Raw genomic sequence first — 9398 nt, 5'->3', positions numbered from 1 at the left:
GGGCAGCCTCCGCACCAGCCGCGCTGGGCTCGGAGGACGGAGGCCGCGGCTCTCCCCGCTCCCGATGATACGGCTGCCTTGGGAGGACTTAGATGCTCTGAGCGAGCACAGCATAGAGGGAGATAACACCTCCCTCCACCACGCTGCGAGCTGTTGTCTGGGCCTAAATACGTGTGGAGACAACACAGTGAGAGAGGATGTCACATACTGCTATGCTGCTTCAAAGTGCAGTTTTTCCCAAGGGAAGTGAGAGGGTATTTTTCTATCTCTCACTAAGATTTATGTTTAAAATGAAGGGCTCCTAAAGAGGATAAACTTGAAAAGGTTTCCTAAAAGCCACAATCTGTCTGTTTGGCTTCCTTATGTCTCTTGAGTGTGATCGTACCCTGCCATCTTGCCGTGGTATGTGTTCAGAGACCTTTGCTTGGTATTCAATGATACTGTTAATGTTATTGCTATGGAAACCTTATTCAGAAGGAGAATGTTTGCTCTGGAGCTAAGGAACTAACTGTCTATCAAAAATTAAATTCCTTTATCACCTAGAGATGGTCTTGGTTTTTCTGGTGGGAGTGACAGCTTTGTAAGGATGTTCTGATATTTTAAAGATTGATGTACATGGGTACAAGACTGGGTGTCCAAAAATGAGGTTTGTATAAGTTTCTGTAACAAGAATTTGTCCTTATAAATGCCAGAGGAGTAGAGACAGTATGATCTCTGTACTTGATGCGCTTCATGACAGTCTAATGTGATACACTTGCCCGTGCCCTGCATCCCATTCTTCACATACATAATGCATGGAGTGCCTGTATGGCTGTACCGACTGCCTGTGCCCTTCCTTAATGTTCTCTGCCACTGACTGGAATGTTCTGTGGAGTCACTATCACATTTTAGTTCGTCAGCTATCTTTTACACTTCAGAATGCATTCAGCTTCCTATGCGTACATCCTGAATGCGCTGTAGTCTGCAAAGGGTGTATGTTTTCTGTTTTGTTGGCTCACTCACTTTGGTTCTTCCAAAATAAAATTGAGAGTATTTTTTGCTAGGAGTGGTTTCTTCATTTGGAAGAGATATCCATAATTTGTGTGGAATGTGGAAGGGAAGATAATTTGGGGGGCACAGGGCCCAGTAAGGACTATATGTGGTGCCTGATAGTTTTATTTTCCCTTTATGTGGAATAAAATCCCTCTGAAATGATGACTCCAAAACACAAAGCAACTTACTGTCTGTTACCATGTTCCCTTCTCAGTTTTCTGTTTTCTTAAATGCAGTTCAGGGGGAAAATCTTGCTGGCTTTCAGATGTTATGTGTAAATATAATAATATACCTGATAATTTCAGTCAAGCAGACAGTGGTAACAAGACCCAGTGGATGTTGAAGCTATTCATTTCCAGACTGGCAGTAAAGCAAAGAGTAACCGTCCCCTAAAACAAGTTTCATCTTGAGCTGTTTATTGATTCTTTAGTGCACATTTTAAAACAGTTTTGGATATTTTTCTGAAAGTTATGTTATGCTCTATTTAATTCAAGGAAGTGCTGTGTACTGTGTTAGGCTGAAGGTTGCACTTAGAATCAGTGGAAAAGATGGTGTATTTGACCCACTGAAACAAAGTGCAGTTTAATACAGTGAAGTCCTTTAAATGTGGAAGCAATGGATGTAGATGTACAAGCAGAGAAACGGCATTCTGGAACATTTAGCTAAAGTATTGAGGTCAGTGAACAACAACTGAAAGTGTAATGCCAGAGGATGTAGAAGTGAAAAAGTCTAATGTCATTCCTGAACGTGTGAAGAGAGGAATCAACAGTAGTTAAAAGGTAATTTGCCTCCAGTAATTAGTATTTTAAGCCAACTAGTGGGACACTGCATATAATGCTACTATATGTTTTGAAAGAGAAATCAAAAGTTGGATTGGCTGCGTGAAGATGATAAATGGTTTGAAATTAAGAGATGCTTGAAGAGATTATTCATTTAATTTGTTAAAAACTGTTTAAAGGTGATTACAGTTTGTAGGTTCTTTGCAATGAGAATATATTATGTACTGAGTGGCATTTTAATTTAATGAAAAATGCCATAACAAGAAGCAATGGAGAGAAATTAAAGCCACAGGAATTCAAATCAGAAACAGCACAAATTTCCAACAGTGAAAGTGGAGAGTGGTCTCCATTTTTTATGCTTTCAATTAAAAACTTGATCCACTTATTTCTGTGTTTCCTTACATGCCCATTGTTCTACACCTGACTTAGTTCTTTTGAGCTATCTCCTGTTTTTCTTCTTTCCTAAATGTAATACCAGATTTTAGAACTCAACAGCACTGAATGGAAGGGAATATGTGCCTCTCTCTTCTTACAGTCTTGTGAGTATGTGCCAGGACTGTATTTTCCCTTTTTTACACTAAGCAATCTATTGTTGGTCTCTGCAGCTTGAGCTTCATATCTCTTTCTTAATATACTTTTCATTTGAATTTCTGCATTTCCCCTTCAGAATAACTTAATTGAAGTTGACCTAATTTTTGATTAACAGATGTTTATTTTACTTTAATTTGGCAGTATTATTTTGTACACTCTAAAAATATAATTAGACATTAAATGAGAATGTAGCAGGAATCATAAACAGTTGTAAATCAGTAAACTGACTTATCAGTCCAAGCACCAAAGTACTCCATTCAGGATTTCAGTTTCTTCTCTGCAGTACGATGTCTTCAGTATGAAGTTGCTTGTTTTTTCAGTATCTAAGCACCAGTTCAGCAGACCGATGGTGTTTCGGGAAGCGGGCTCTCCAAGCAGGGTCTGCTTGCCTTCACAGAGGGTGCGTTTTTCAATCCCTCCAGGACTTGCTGGGCAGGTCCATAGGCCCGCATGAGCCGCAGTGAATGAGCCCCACAGTGCAGTGTCTGGAGCCTCCCATGTGGGAGTCTACTGGTACATGCTGGGTGGTCTTGGAGATCATGCTCTTTGGTGGCTACAAAGCCAGAAGCGGCATAGAGCATGGCCATGTTTTTCTCTGGGACTACACAGGAAGGGAAGGGCTTTGCCCATGTCATTCAGGAAGGGAGAGATTTTGCATCGAAAAACACAGTAGTCAATGTGCTACACCGTGGTATAAGCATCATACCACAAGGAGAAGGATGGAGGGATTACTACTAAGGACCAGAGGAAGCCAAAGAGAGGAAACAGAGAGCGGAGCAACTGCAACATCTAAATGGGTGCTCTGCATTTTTTTTGAAATATCATCTCACATGCAAACTGCCCTCCCACAGCAGCATCCAGAGCCATCACCTGCCCCTGTCATCTTGAACATATTGTAATCTGATGTTCGAAACCATCTACAGAATGCTGGCCGGAGGATGTCAAAACATATTGTCTTGAATGCTGCCCCTGCCATGCATCCAGCTCCATCAAATGTGGTTACAGACTGAACTCACATCCATGAACAGATCTCCCTGAATATTGGAAGCATTGGGAAGGGTTTCTGTACTTCCTAGATGACAAGAAAGCTTTGGACTGACATATCATTTTGGGGCTTGCTACAGAAAACATGGATTTTTGTAGTTCTCGTTGAGTAGTTACAATTTCTGTACTTGAGCCCAGGTACTGCACTGCTGGGCAGAGGTGACAGAGGTACAGACTTACTTTGCTAAGATTGGTTGCAAAATAAAGGTGCTGCATAAACCTCTTGTTGTATTGTTTCTTAGAGAGTCTGTCAGCAGGACAGAAGTTGGAAAGCCAGGAGTCCTTTCAGGTCAAAATAAAACCAGGTTCTGACCTCACCCATTACCTGTGTTGTGGTTTTGGGGGATGACATTTCAGTTATGAACATCAGGGGAAGCTGCTGTTGTCTGCAGAGTTATTAGCCAGCACAAGGGGGGCATTTTAACCTTTGTGGAAGCAAAATAATGTAAGTGGAAGGCAGGTAGGCTGGTAAGTTCTGTCAACAGATGCAAGATGGGAGGAAATTTAGGGGATTTAGGGCTGGGTTTATATAAAGTTGCCAGAACTGAAGCAGACAGAGCAAGTTAAAGAAGGGAGAAGTTGCCAAGAAGCAGATACTAAACAAGAATTGTTTTCTGACAAAGGTCTAAAAATGCAATTAAGCATTTTAATGTGGGGTTTGTTGCATTCCTGACAGTAAAAAGCATCTCAGCAGATAAGGGCTAAGAAGCCTCAGTCATGCTCATGGATCCATGAAATTTCAAACCCATGAAGTCTGGTTTTGTGTTCTGACCACATCCCTACTTCATTTCAAGGGAAGACCTGAGCATGAAGTACCTTATATACACTATGGATCAATACAGCAAGTGACTTACTGTATCAAAATGGCTTACTGTTGTTAAGTAGCTTGTTCTTGACTGTTTTCCCTTTTAATGTTTTTTCTTCTCAAGTTGACCAAGATGCAATCAATCCTTAAAATTCTAATTACATTATCTTAGTGCTGCCCTGCTCTGTTCCTTGCTACTTGCCTTGGTAATCTATGCTTTATTAATAGTCTACTACCATAAACTAAAATAAAATTAGTAAAAAATGCTAGTAGTGTAAAATTAGTAGTGCTAGCCTTTCTTCAGTTATTTTTGTTTCTAACCTTCTAACTGACAGATGCATATGATTTGACAGCTACACCAGTCAAATACAGAGGAGAGGAGATATTTCTGTAGCTTCTGATAATATGGAGGACATTTCAATCAGAATGTCTTTCCTTATAGACACCCATAGCTGTGGATCTTACTCAAATAATAGAAGGGGAAATTTCATTGCCATATGCAGTGACAACTTTGTTCACAGTAGTTATCAAAGGTTCTCTATCCAAATGAATGTATTTAATAAACCTCTGTGAAGTCTGTCATGGGTCCAGTTTTCTCCAATATTTTCGTTAATGACCTGGAGGATACTCGTTACATTTTCAGTTGATATAAGGCTAGGAAAGACTGGCAGTGCACTGGAATGCAGCCTAATTTTAGCTAATAGAGTAGCATCATGTCATTGCAAAACAGGTAAACATCATACTAGGATGCTTAAAAATAGTATCTTAACATAGAAATAAAACATTACCCTTTTCTTGGTTCTGAGACAGTTTCAAAGGAATATTATTCACAGTTATGGGAGCTACAGAACAGTTGTGGGAAGTTGTGCGTTTCAAGAAATTTGTGAAGCAACTAAGTAGTTCAAGGAAGGTTAAACTTAATAAACAATTAAAACAGAGCTGGGGACAGACTGAAGGAATAGGGCTTCTTAGGCTGAAGAAGAAAGGACTAAGAGAAAAGAACATTTTGAAGAATGTAAAATTCTATTGCAAAGAGGTAAGTGAATTTTGGTTTTCCCTTTATGATCATGAGAAAAGTTTAAGTAAAAGAGATTCAGCTTTGGCATAGGGAAAACTGCTCTCACAGTGATGATAATGAAGTTGGGAATAGATTGCCCGGTGATGTTATAGTTTTCATCATTTGAGATTGTGTAGCAGAAACAATAACTTTTGTTGATCCTATCAGGTCATGGAAGTCAATCAGGTGACCTGTTGAGGCCCTTTCCACTTTTAGGATTCTATCATTAGTTCCATTTACTGTACAGGAAGTTACAAAATATTTGCAATAAAAGTGATACAACCTGTAGTTAAAATAGGAACAAATAGCAGTTTTTAATCAAAGCAAAATGTCTTTCATGTAAATTCTTATTAATAAAAAGGTTACTTCACAATAACCTAATAATTCATAATATTCAAGTGATTTGAGTAGCTGAATTCCCTTTAAAAACCCATCGAAGTTTACTATTCTTTTTTTGGAGTGAATGTTTTGAGAATGGAATAACAGACTACAGGTTAGTCTTCACACAGCTGCAAAAGCAACAAATCTAGAAAGAATCATATTTTGCTTCTGGATTCAGTAATGTCTTCTAGGTTGTCCCTGGCAAATCTTTGTTCATATCAAAATGTCCGTTTTGTTGCAACTTTGTGATACTACTCATTATGTTTACAACAAATAATTTTTTTCCTAATTTTGAAAAGCTATGATTATGGAAATGTAGCTTTTCATTATTTTTGTTTTGAGTAAACGTTTCAGTAGATAATCCCTGGGTTCTCTTCCACTTGAGAGCTCTCTTGACATCTTCAGTAGTACTGGTTTTCAGTCTAATTAATCCTTTTTGATCTTTTCAAAATATACTAACAGAAATAATGTTTCACTATCCGTCTCAGTGAGAGAAGGAGCAGGGCTTCACTACTGACATGACTGCATTGTTTAGATACTGCATATGAAAATATTTGCCTTAAATTGTTTTTTTAATGGTTGAAGTTTAAATGTTAATGAATGCCCATGCAATTTTTGAAAGCAATTTTCTTTTAAAATTACTTCATACTATGTACAAAGAAGAAAACAGGACAGAAACTAGAACTGTGACTATTACCATTTTCTATAAGTACTGTTATTTAATTCCTTGCAAAGATGCTATTTCTAGCACCACAAACATTCTTTTTCCCACAAAAAATGTTACAGACAGGAAATGTTTTGGATAGTGTAACAACATTTCCTGATAAACATTTTATCATAGCTTGATAACCGTTTCCTGTTGGTAGGATTTGTTTTAACTATTGTCATTTTGTTGTCTTTCTTGCTATAATTAACACACATATGTGATCTGGTTAAGTGTGCTTATCCTGTCAGACAAAGGTTGCAGCAAGTCAGGCATTTAGTTCTAATGTGATGCAAGATTTTATATTGTCCATTTCCCTTCATTTAGACTTTGGAGCGATAAATGAAATAGCAATACACATGCAGCATTCTGGGAACTGGGAATTCTCAGAATGGTGGAAGTTCCTCAATATTTCAAATAAAGCATTGTCTGCTGTGGTCTCAGTCATTTCAGTAAGCTTCTAAAATAGCTTTAGATGAGAAGGTGGGACTTCCTACAGGATCTGATTGTTCCATGCAAACTTGGACTTGAATTGTCCTGGAAGGGTATCAGAAAAAAAAATAGCACTTTCTAAGGAGCTTTAAGGCATTGTCCTTGCAAACTAATATTAAAATGAGACTATGTTCAAGAATTTTAATCTATCAAAATGTCATGTTTTCAGTCAACAGAACCACTTTTACCATTTTTGGAGTTACCTACTTCAGTAATAATAGACAGGCAGGATCGCTTACATACCACTGATTCTGGTTCTCATTCACACAAAGATCAGAGGCATATTTCACTATGCCTCTACTAAATAGTAGATGGCCAGGGACACAGCCTCTGGCTCTGAAGCCTAGAGGCATAGCCTAGCTCATATCCGTATTATTTAGGGTTGTATTTCCCTAAGATAAGACTGGTCAATCGACACTACATAGCTCTTGTCCCTGGAGCTCCTCTGTGCTGTTTAACATCCTGTGGCCTTCAGACATAATACTTATTTATGTCTGCAGGGTTTTTTTTTAAAGTTCGTTGTGTTTGACAATGACAGTTTATTACCTTTTGTTTAAAAGTTTCAACTCCACAGTTTTCTTCCCCACAGTTCTTCAAGAAAAGTAAAATTAAGTCACATAACTGAAAGCGTGTAGTATTTGAGAGTGCAAAACCTGCTGAGGTAGCATTGAGGGAATCAGTAGGGAGCAGACTTGGAGCACTGTTGTCCATAGAGCCCACTGGAAATGATGCTTGGTGTGCACTACCCCTGAATCGTGCTAGCTGGCACAGGCCAAGTCTGCTGGGAAGTCAGCTAACAAGCAGTCTGGACATTCAGAGGCCAAGTGTTCAGGCTGTGTGTCCAGGTGTGATGAGTTTATGGAGTCTAACTAAGGCTTTGCCTTAAATTTTATTTCTATTGGAAAGGCCTGAGGAAAGGAGAATCTGGAGATCAAGGCTTTAGGAAAAGGCCTACATGCATAGGGCTGAATTTGAAAAAAAAAAAAAAATATTGGTGTATTGTGGGTAGGGTATATTTTGCATGTACATCCTGATGGTATCCTCAGAAAAATATCCAAGGAAACAGAATCTGAAACAGAGTTAAAGTTGTTAGGGTATTTTAAAATTACGCTGGAAGAGAGTGAATAAAGTATTCTTGCAGAGTTGATCCAAGTCATGCAACCCAGTCCTGACTGTATAAGCTATTCAGGCATCTGAAAGAGTGTGACATTGATATAATAATATCATAATATATAATAATATAATGTCACTCTCTGAAGATGTGTGTAAAAATGTTAAGTGTTTGTGGAACAGGAAAATGAACTGGCATCCTTGATTTATAATTTCTAAACAAACCAGAATTGCTTACACTGAATCCAGTAATGGCAAGGATAAAGTAGATTGATTTTCCATTATCGGACTCTAGCAATAAATAATAAGTAAGGCAGTGTGAAAGCTATGTATGGATAGTGTATCATATCCATTATCATCATCTGCTTTCTAGAGGGCAGACATCTTAGAGGCATTTCCTTTGACCTTAATGAATAAAGCAGTTCTAAGGTTTTATACTAAACATGTAAAAATTATGGTACGTATATATATATATATATATATATGATGAGGTGTAAAATTTTCACTAAACTGCCTTTAGTTTTGTAACTGTTATTAAAAGACAAGGTAACTGCTAATTTTAAGCAAATTCTTTAACATTGGTCTTAGCTTTCTGGCAAGGAATATATACAGTAACCTTATAAGAGATGATGACATTGACATCTCAGGTTTTGTGGCGTTTATATTGCTTGAGACAAGTATCTTAAAAACAGTATGCATTTCTTTCACTGGCAGGAATTTGCAAGTCACTCTATGGGCTGTTGAAAAGCTAAATAGAATCAAGCAATTTCTTTTTTAATATGTGTTAAAAAGCACAATACAGATGATAGAAGCATCCCATTTTATCAGAAGCCAAGAGCAATATTATATTATTTATGACTGCCATCAAAATGTGAACTTGTAAAACTAATTGTTTGAAGAACAGAAAGCTTTTTTTTTTTTTTTTTTTTTTTTTTTTTTATTAGTCCTAGGAGTGCAAACAAAAAGAGTTATTTCTCTTTCAATTCAACCTGTAGAACTTCCTGTTACTAGATTCTGCAAATGCTAAAAGTTTACATGAACAAATCAAGGGAAAGCAATCTACTGAGATTGCTCAACAGTTTCCAGCTGAGGAAGTCTCTGAGCATTGGATGTTTGAAGGCTAGGACAATATTTAAAGCAGGCTTTATATTTACTTACCCTATTCTTTTCTAAAACTCTCTGCCAGGGAACAGATTTTGTTAGTGCTGGGGAGAAAACACTCACTTTGGTAAGACTTTGGCCTGACCCCTTATGGCCCTTTTTCCATTCTGTGGCTTATGTAGAGGATGTTTAATCATACGCCCAGCTTTTGAGAGAACACTGATAGGCACTTTTTACTTCCTGTGAGGAAATGCTCAATGCTTTCTGGGATTGGGGGGTTTTTTGTTTTGTTTTTAACAGAAG

Source organism: Athene cunicularia (assembly GCF_003259725.1).
Source record: "Athene cunicularia isolate RWA chromosome 1 unlocalized genomic scaffold, athCun1 chr1_part1, whole genome shotgun sequence".
NCBI classification, from domain to species: Eukaryota; Metazoa; Chordata; class Aves; order Strigiformes; family Strigidae; genus Athene; species Athene cunicularia.
The sequence above is the reverse complement of the archived record's forward strand: the minus strand, read 5'-3'. Positions refer to the sequence as shown.